Source organism: Egretta garzetta, unplaced genomic scaffold (assembly GCF_000687185.1).
Source record: "Egretta garzetta isolate BGI_Z169 unplaced genomic scaffold, ASM68718v1 scaffold259, whole genome shotgun sequence".
NCBI classification, from domain to species: domain Eukaryota; kingdom Metazoa; phylum Chordata; class Aves; order Pelecaniformes; family Ardeidae; genus Egretta; species Egretta garzetta.
Window position 1 is genome coordinate 1,409,795 of NW_009260770.1, and position 10,723 is coordinate 1,420,517.

Sequence of the window (10,723 nt, forward strand, 5' to 3'; positions counted from 1 at the left end):
TAAACCCAAACCACAGCACTATGCTAGCTTCTATGAAGAAAATTAGCTCTACCCCAGCCGAAACCAGGACACTTAAGCAGCTCAAAAACTTGAAACCCTTGGAAAGGTTATGCTGAAGTTAGAGAAGAAGATATTCCTGGGCAGAAATCCAAAATCAGAAGAAAGGTCCAGCCCCTTAGCATGGACCTTAGCAGGACCCCCATGCATGGATCCGAGACAGAAAAGCTCACTGTTCAGTAGAGGAAGAGAATTTACCTGATCTGTGATATAATCCAACAGGAAAAGTCTGGCTGTATCATAGAATCATCGAATCATTTGTTTGGAAACGACCTTTAAGATCATTGAGTCCAACCATACCTGTCCCCTACTAAACCATGTCCCTAAGCACCTCGTCTACCCATCTTTTAAATACCTCCAGGGATGGTGACTCAAACACTTCTCTGGACAGCCCATTCCAGTGCCTGATGTCCCTTTCAGTGAAGAAATTTTTCTTGCTATCCAGTCTAAACCTCCCCAGGTGCAACTTGAGGCCGACTCCTCTTATGCTATTGCTCGTTACTTGGGAGAAGAGACCAATATCCACCTCTCTACAATCTCCCTTCAGATAGTTGTAGAGAGCGGTAAAGTCTCTCTTCAACCTCCTGTTTCAATATGCCATTATCCCTGTCTCTCTTCCCCATCAAAACCCAACTTTTCCTTCATAAAATTAAAATAGGAGCCATATTCTAAATAATAAAACAGGATGTCTTTCCCACAGAAAAAAAATCCCATGGGTCATAAACCTAAAGAACTCATTGCAGAAGTATGCTTTGAAGGCTAAAAGTTTACATGAGCATGAAGGGAGGACAGACAACCACATAAAAAACCCTCAAACAAACAAACAAACAAAAAAAACCAACTCAAGGTTACTAAATACCAAGAAGCAAAATCCAGTGAACCGAAACAGTTGGAGTCTCATTCTTGAGGCATCCACCAATGGTTAATGCTGTAAGCAAAATACTTCACTAGCTGGACCTTTGGTTTTACCTGAGCTCATTATAGGTATGTCCTTACATCCCCTCATTGAACTCAGTGCCACCACTGAGGTGACCACTCTCTGCCTGGCCAGCTGATGGCTTCCACCGAAGTACTTGTGGTCAGTACTGAAAATTTCTGTTTCATCATCATCCTCCCATCTCCTTCCTGCACTGGTCCCTGTTGTAGTCTTAGACAGCAAAGCAGCCAAAAAAGCTCCAGAAATAAGTGCTGTTGCTGTGGCTTTGCCCAGGGACTGGGCAGCAGGGGGGAACCAGTACTGAAGTCACTACAGTCTTATGCTCGCAATCTGTAAGTGAGCAGCAGCAGATTACAGAGAGGTGGTCTAAGGGTTCAGCTGCCCGTGCAAACCCAGTTTCCAGCACAGTTCTGTGTGGAACAGTTTGCTGTTCACAACAGCTGAGCTAAGATTGATAGGTAGTCTAGAAGTAGCTCTGAGGAACTTTTACTGTAAATAGCCCTTTTTCAGCTTCTCTATGACTCAGTTACCCATTGGCAGAGGAAACTAGAAAAAAAAATGAGTAAGACTGGTTTTTACCTCAAGGGTACTGTGCAGATAAACATATTGAAAATGATGATGTGTACTCAGACACTGGAGCAATAGAGACCAAGCTAATGTCTTCTTTGTTTGCTTTTCATTGTCTTCTTACACTGCCCTCTTGATGAAGCTTTGTGCTGCAAATCTATTCTTTTATATACCTTCATTTGATTTGGTATGTGAATATATTACAGAAAGTACAGTCAGTACCAAACCGTAAAAGTCAAGCTTCCACAAGCCTCACTGCACCCACCTCCTACCAAAACAACTACCCTCTGGAGTTGGAATTAAATTAAGATTTTTAAAAAGGTGGGGAAAAGCAGAGCCTCTCCCTTTTTCTTTCTTTTAGACTCTACTGAGCCCAAACGACACTTTTGATGATTCGTACGAGTAGAAAAAATTCAATTTTCCAATGCAAACACGCTCAAATTTTTGCTCCAAGTCTCAATACCCATGCACAGCTGAGAATGACAAATGGATAATATAAGAGGCTTTTCAATTACACATAACAGATAACCAAACATTGTTTATGGAAACTGTGTTTAGTTGGAATAATAGGCAGGTAGATACAAATTAGATTGAGAACAAAATGCAAGTCTTTGTTGATTTCCTGTCACACAAAACTAATGAAGCATTCAATAAAAACATGCCATAGACTAATTCATAGTCAAAAGAAAAAAAACCTACAAATGCCTGAAGAAATCATCTTTTCCTTAAGTTTCTATCACGACCGTCAAACAAAAGCTGAATCTTAATGTCTTGAAAAAGAAAAAGCAATAGACAAAGCTGTTATATTGGTTCTCTGTTCTTTACATGTCAAAAATGAAGTATGCTATCTCAGACAGTAACGATTCCACACTAACAGAATATGAGAAGTACACAAACAGCACTTTAAAAAAATCACCTGATTCCTAAAGCTAGATATGAAATCTAAGAATGAACTATGTCAATTAAAAAAAAAACCATAAACCAAGTGGAAATGGTTAGCGACCCACTACACCACTTAGACACACACAAGTCTATGGGGCCCAATGCGATCCACCCAAGGGTCCTGAGGGAGCTGTCAGAAGTGCTCACCAAACCACTTTCCATCCTTTATCAGCAGTCCTGGATGACCAGGGAGGTCCCAGGTGACTGGAGGTTAGCAAATGTGACGCCCGTCTACAGGAAGGGCTGGAAGGAGGATCCAGGGAACTCCAGGCCTGTCAGTCTGACCTCGGTGCCGGGAAAGGTTATGGAGCAGATCATCCTGAGTGCCATGACATGGCACATCCAGGACAACCAGGTGATCAGGCCCAGTCAGCATGGGTTTATGAGAGGCAGGTCCTGCTTGACTGACCTGATGTCCTTCCCTAACAAGGTGACCCACGTACTCTTTGCTGGGTAAAAAATGGCTGGCCGGCCAGGCCCACAGAGTGATGGTGAATGGAGTTAAATGCAGTTGTTGGCTGGCCACAAGTGGTGTCCCCCAGGGCTCAGTACTGGGGCCAGTTCTGTTTAATATCTTTATCAGTGATCTGGATGAAGGGATCAAGTGCACCTTCAGTAAGTTTGCAGATGGCACCAAATTGGGTGGGAGTGTCAATCTGCTTGAGGGGAGAAGGGGTCTGCAGAGAGATCTGGACAGGCTGGATCGACGGGACAACTGTATGAGGTTCTACAAGGCCAAGAGCCAGGTCCTGCACTTTGGTCACAACAACCCCATGCAACGCTACAGGCTTGGGGAAGAGTGGCTGGAAAGCTGCCTGTCAGAAAAGGACCTGGGGGTGTTGATCTACAGCCAGCTGAACATGCATCGAGGCACTGGGGTGTGTCCAGAGGAGAGCCACAAAGCCGGGGAGGGTTCTGGAGCACAAGTCTTATGAGGAGCAGCTGAGGGAACTGGGGTTGTTTAACCTGGAGAAAAGGAGGCTTAGGGGAGACCTTATCGCTCTCTACAACTGCCTGAAGGAAGGTTGTAGCGAGGTGGGTGTCAGCAACAAGTGATTGGACAAGAGGAGTCGGCCTCAAGCTGCACCAGGGGAGGTTTAGATTGGACATTAGGAAATATTTCTTCACCAAAAGGGATATTAAGCATTGGAACAGGTTTGCCAGGGAAGTGGTTGAGTCACCATCCCTCAAAGTAATTAACGATGTGTAGTCATGGTGCATGGTTTAGTGGTGGAATGGCAGTGTTAGGTTAACAGTTGGATTCGGTGATCTTAAAGGTCTTTTCCAACCTAAATGATTCTATGATTCTAAAAGTCCAAGTTTAAAAATAGAAACCAAACAAACATCAACACATTTAAAGACTACTGAGATAAATTGCTCTTAAAAATTCGTTGGGACAATGTTTTTTGTTTTTATCAAGTAGTGATATGTAATGGTCATCAGAAAAAACAAATTAACATATTTCAGCAGTAAAAGAACCTTCACCTGTCTTTCCTTTGGTGTTTAAGTGATATAAAAATTGCATGGGCTGTCTTTGACATTCCAGTGAACCCTCCTCCACTTACCCAGTCACTGCATTAGAGGTGTTTTAACGCTAAGAGGTTCATACTTTAAATTGAAGTATTCCTTTCTCTAATATTGTCCCTCCCATTCAGCTTAAATCTATTGTCAAAGCTTCCAGTATAAAAATAAATTTTTTAGAACTAAAGTAGTACAGGTGGTCTGGTTAACTGCAGCTACAAACCTAGGATTGTAGGGATGCTGTCTCAGCCTGACATGAAGTCTTCACATACTCCATCACCTGTCCTCTGCACAAAAGGAAAAGGAAGCAGGAAAAATAAAAGAACTTCAACGTACTTTATCAAAGGATTACACTCTTCCCCCTTCCCGCCTCCTGCTCAGTACCAGAGACAGACATACTTCTGCTTTTGCCCTCTGACAGTCCCACTGAGGGCCCGAGGGCTCAAGATTTTTCTGAGAGCAAGGTAAAAAAAAAGAAAAGTAAAACCGCTGAAGTAACTACTCAATCTCTGAATCATCAGCTTGAGCTTTCAAAAAACTGAGAAATTATTTTTCTGTCTCAAAGGTGTAAAGGCTTTTACTGTGTCCTGGTTTCGGCTGGGATGGAGTTGATTTTCTTCCTAGTAGCTGCCATAGTGCTGTGGTTTGGGTTTAGTACAAGAAGAATGTTGATATCACCCTGATGGTTTAGTTGTTGCTAAGCAGGGCTTGCACCAGTCAAGGACTTTTCAGCTTCCCCTGCTCTGCCAGGTGCACAAGAAGCTGGGAGGGGGCACAGCCAGGACAGCTGACCCCAGCTGGCCCAAGGGCTATTCCAGATCATATGATGTCATGCTCAGTACCATAAGCTGCAGGAAGAAGAAGGAAGGGGGCAATGTTGGGTGGTGCTTAGTTGCCAGCTGGGGTTAAACCACGACATAGTGACACTTAGCCCTGCCATTATCCTTATTCGTTTGCACATTTTTATTTGTTAGCTTTAATTAGTATAAAAGGCATTAATATTTCTTCTATTACCTAGAGAGATAGGTATAAAACCGTATTTAGATCTTCAGGTTTCTTTAGAGATTTTTTTTTTTAATGAGAAATAAAAAGTCAAATTTATTATTTTATGTTAAATTTCAAATCAAGAAACTTCTCATGTTGGATTGATGGCAACCCTATGCAAATTATTTGGAAGTTTATGAGGTTTTTTTAAAAAAATAACTGCACTAACTAAACATGAAATTTCTGCTTGTCAACAGCAAACTAGAAGACCCACTCAACAGATCATCCCCTGATGTGAAACGTCATTTTGCTGTACTTAATGTGGCTCATGTTTTACAATAAAGTATTAAAACACAGCTTCCCCATCAGACAGTGAATGACAAGAGAAGCAAGCTATCCCAAAGAAGACTTCAGGTCAAAAGCTACCTGTCCTGTGCCATAGTCTGCCATAAGCAATGCTTATCATAAACGAGGCTAGAAGGAGAATAGGAGGTTCTGGAAGAGCAGAATGCAAAGTCCTAGGTACCTTCTAAGGTTTTGGCTCCTCCTAAACTTTGAAAGACTAGACCTGTCAAAAGCCTGCACTGTGCGTATCTTGAAGGCTTTATTGTTTTAAGTTCATATAATACTGAATATATTCAAGTTCTTTAATATATTTACAGATACTTTTTGACAAGTATAATGATCCTGATCTACATACAAATGTTGTCATTTATCTAAGTGTAATGTAAAATTAAGGTTATGTTTATTTTTTAAAGGCAATTGTATCAATGAAATTAGCTTTCATCGAAAACTACATCAAGATCAATTATTTTGTTGCCGGTACTCCAAAAGCAAAATTAGTAAGAAAAAGCAAAAATAAAGTTCAGGAATTCAAAGAAATGGGAGTAAATCATGGAAATAAAGTTCTTGATAAAAACTCATGCATTGAGAAGACTGTTGTTATGCATCACAGTACTTCCTTTTTGAAGGTGAAAATAATAATATAGTCATTTTGATAATGGATAATCATGTGGAAAATACTTTAAAAATGCCTCCTCTAGGTTTTCTTTGGTTATAATGTTTCCCCAAAGGTCCATGGAGAGGGAACACAGGGAAAACAAACATTAGGAATTAGGAAAGAAAAAGAAGAGGATGATTTGAGACAAAAAATCACATTTAAAACTCCTTTTGACCATTCTCATTCACACTTTTGAGGAAATTAATATACTTTTTACAAGATGACTAAATTCTCCTGACATACTATTGATTGAATGTGCTGAACATCGATAGAATATGTTTCAGTCACCTTGAATACCAGTAGCTGGGCAATGGTGCCTGACAATTGCACGACGTGCATGGAAAATGTCTCTCAGGGCAAAAGCAATGCCAGCTTTTCCTTTTAAAACTTCTCTAATCTTTCACATTGAATAGCAGTATTATACCTAAAACACTTGCAACAACATAACACAAAAATAGTAAATCCAAGTATTTAAAAATTAGTAAATGTTAACATTAATGTAGACCATGGAACTGCAGTTAACCCTTACACGTACTGAGTCACTCCTTAACTATGCTATTGGAGGCTTTAACAAAATTTCATATGCAATTCCTTTCAGAAAAATTGAAGTGGGCAAAAGAAGTTCTATTGCAAGAATTTGCATTAATGCACACATGAGTCATCTGAAATGAAAAGCCATTTAGACCAACAGTGCACTCCTGTGACATTTGGACTGACAAAATGAGCTGCAGCACTCCATATGGGCTGACACCAAAGGCTGACTGCTCTTAACCTCAAAGAAACATAAAAGGATCAGGAAACTAGGTGTCTGTTTTAAAGAAGTCTGAAGGAGACCATGGTCACATAGCTATCCTTACATCCTCGCACCTGCTTTTATTACTTTTTCCAGCCTGCCCTGGTGAGGGTGCCACACCACCCCCCCCCCGCAGGCTGGTGGCTCATGACTTTGCCCTTTCCCGCGCCTCATCAAGCAAGGGCACACCAGCTGGGCAGTCTCCAGGTCTCCTCCTTCTCTTCCCCTCACTCCAATACACTAGATACAACTGCTTAGTGCAAGAAAATAACAGCACTACCTTTGATATTACTGCAAGTATTTTTGATTAATGACAACTCAAGCTTCCCAGGCGTTTGGCACTGTAACCATACATTTATGCTCAACAGCGTTCAACTGTGAGGTGCTGGAACCAAGCAAGAGGTGATGGCTGGAGACAGAAGTACACCAGTGTTGCATCTTGGGCTTCTCTATCCTACTCCAAATTCATCCAAAAATATCTCTGCTGGCATTTTATTACCAGCTGTTAGCATCTCATCTGCTATATTTCAGTGTGCAAGATAAAACATGCTAACATCTGAAAAAGTGGGCTGAATCCTTTCTTGTTGGAGCTTTGTTTGACTATATGGCACTGCCTCAGGGATGAATTCATTACCAGTGTGCCCCATAAATTCCCTAAAACTTAATTTTATATTATACTCTGTATTTGCCAAGTCAATGAAAAAAAGCACATAACATCTTTGTGCAAATACTAGATTATTAGTAATAAAATTGCAAATATTCAAATATGCTTGATTTATCAGACAATCACAATTAGGTTGTCTTCTGCTTAAGAAAAAACTCTTCTCCTGCTAATGTCTTCTCTAGCCATCTGTCCCCAAAAGGTTATTGCTCATTTTCTGATGATAGAGTAGCCTAATAGTTGCCTTTTCTGCAAAGCTCCAAGTTTGCATAGCATGCTGAGAATGGCTTGGAATTAAAATCTGACTTAACAGATCTATTTTTAAGCAAGAATCAAATAGCAGGCTAAATCCACTGATTATGCAGTTGACTCTTACTTACTTGTTTCGTTAAAGGTAATGCCTACAGAATCTGAGACTTTAGTAAGTATTTAACATAGCTAATAAACTACAGTTGATGTGTTCCCTGTCTACTGGGTGGAAAAATTTTGCACACTGTGGAAATAGTATTTGTGTTTTTCCTGGCCCATCTGAGGTCCCCGTTTTCATGCACGCCTCTTCTAGTCAAATTTATTGATCAAAGCTCCTTCTTGAAAGCCTGGACTATTTACAGAGCTCTTTACTGCTACAATTTCTAGATCTCTTTCTCTCTTCACATGTGAAAATACTGTTTATTTCCAGGTGTGCTCTTCAGAATTGAAACACAGTGGGATGAAAACATACACAATATAAGGATTAAATTGGCTATAGTTTTGTAACCACAGAACTGGTAAAATCATTGTAAGAAGTTTGTCAGGTGACAATGTCCTTCTCTAATTACTTTGTATTTTCAACCTTCCAGCTAGAATTGTTTACTGATTTCATGGCTCAATAAATACAAATTGTATGCAGTGTGATAATAGAGGTTAATTTTTTTTTATTTATAACATGCAATTCTAGCTGTTTTTTCATTGCAATTCTTCATAGTACATCTGTTTTACACAGTAATGTTTTATTCAAAAAAATATTTACTAACTCGTGTTCCATCTCTGACGTCCTTTCATCTTTACATACCTTTGCTTCACAAAACAAAGCAGAAAATTAATGCATTAACATTAGAAAACCAGATCTGCCTAAAATCGTAGTGTTTTGTTCTTAGGCAGTCGTTTGTAAGGGGCATTTTAATTTATTTCTCACCCCTGATCTCCTCTCTAAATGCTCACATTTGCACAAATGCTACCTTCCAGAATAAATCTCTGAATACTAGCCTTCCTATTTCTTATGATTTTGCTTCCTCAAACATTCACTGCACATTTAACCGTAGCATCATACATCTCTGCTGAGCAACAGACAGCCTCTATAGCCAGGTCAAAAGTACAGTAAATGCAGCTCAAGCTCTTTTGCTGCTGCAGCTTTGTACTTAATGTGCCTCCTGGAGGCTGAAAATTTTGTTGGCTGCAGTTAGAACGAAAGGCACGATGATGTCCCTCACGCACCTGCAGCCCCAGCTCTGTTGGGTTGGTAGGAGTAACATTGGCATTACATCTGAACACAGATGTTTGAAATATTAGTAGAAACAGAGTAGAGTATTAGGGCTAATGTAACATGAAGAAGACTCCTCTGAGGGCCTTCTGCTCTTCCACCCCAAAGTTCTAAGATAATAAAATGATCATAGGGCAAATCATGTTCCCAATTCTTTTTAATAGCCTGGTAAATCACCAGAATTCAATGAAATCAATATACCACTCTCTTGTTGACAGCAAGTGCCTTTTGACTTTCTAGATTTAAATAAAACTAAAAATTGAATTTTTGTATTGTACATGACCCTAACATTGTTATTATGAATTCTGACTCTTTACTTCATTCTCATTTCAGATTTGATCCAAATTTATTTGTTGCCTAAGGCTGAGTGAAGAGGCCTCTGTGCCTCCAGTGTGTTTATTTTCTCTCCAACCGAAATGAAATGTAAGCACAAATTTACAGGCTTTTTTCCTTACTAGTTATTTATTACACCTTATGTTACAGACTTTTTTGTGCATTCAATACACTGTTAGGCTGCGTATTGTGGTCTTAGTCTAGAACAGAAATTCACTGTATAAGAAGAGGTGAAGGCCTTCCACAATTAGCTTCCAAGGCACCTAATGAGTGTCTTCAGGTCCAAAGAAGCGCAAAGAATCTGAGTTCGTCAGGACATGAGTTCTGCCTGATGTGATGTAGAATGAGTGCCCTTGAAGGTGGTACTCAAGAGCAAGGATGATAACCAGGTATATTTGAAGGAGGTTATTGAAGTGATGGACAAGGCAGGTGAAAAAAATAGTAAAAAAATGTTCTGCACTCCTGTGACATCAGTTGTCTTAACTGTGTCCTATTCTTCCACACCATGCACACTTTTACTACTAATTACCTTTGTGTATCATAATGGCATTCAGTGGGTCCAACTGATCTAAAGAAAAGGAAGCTAAAAAGCAAAGATTAAATCTGCGTGCATTTGAGGATGGAGAGTCAGAGTGAGGCACTTTTTTCCCCCTTGGAAACCTAGAAGTCACCCAAATATGAACAAACATACCTTCCATTTTCTAAAGTTTTTTTCTTCTTCAGGTCCCTTTCCCCTTGAATGTGTTGCTAAGCCTTTTCCCTTCCATTTTTTATGTGCCAGAGACCCAAACAACTCTCAGTGGAGCTGTCAAACTGTTAATTGCAGAGGGTTTGTGTTTTCACCAGTCATTCTGTGCACAGATGAATTAAATCTTCAGTTCCTGAGCCCAAATTCACCCTTTCTGTAGCAGGCTTGAGCTTTTGTGGTTCCCTGGAAGCAAACAAATTTTATCAGTTTACGCTGTTAAGAATATGATTCTGCTTTTTGGCATTGCTATTTAACAGCTATTTAATAGATCCAAATGTGAAGTCTCTCCCTAAGGTAACTAACTTACACTATTCTCCCCTGTTTTTCAGTAATAGGGACTACCACCTCTTCATGAAATATTGTTGAAGATTAGTATGGGTTTTTTTACCTTCATAACCTGAATTGCAGTTCTCTTTGTTGCTGCTGAGTTCTCTCTACCTTGTTAACTTCAGCTACCAACTGTGTCTTTAGTGGAAGTCTCAGACTGAAAAACAAACACAGTGACAATCCTCTTGATAGGCAGCAGACATCCTATGGCATCTCAACCACCTACCTGAGTATTTAAACACTATTTATAATATGTACCGTGGTCTTTTTGTGAATAGGCTCCTTAATTTACACATATTAGGAGGGGAGGTTATAAAGATCAGGAGTAGCTGAA

At 39.9% G+C, this 10,723-nt stretch overlaps 1 long non-coding RNA gene across 1 annotated transcript in view; it reads right to left on the minus strand.

The window, feature by feature from the left end:
- LOC118453046 overlaps positions 1-3,311 on the minus strand; it is an 18,018-nt gene extending 14,707 nt beyond the window's left edge. The window contains exon 1 of the long non-coding RNA XR_004842938.1: positions 3,212-3,311. This is a non-coding gene — a long non-coding RNA (uncharacterized LOC118453046). The remainder of the gene's footprint in view (positions 1-3,211) is intronic.
- Positions 3,312-10,723: the final 7,412 nt, after the last annotated feature.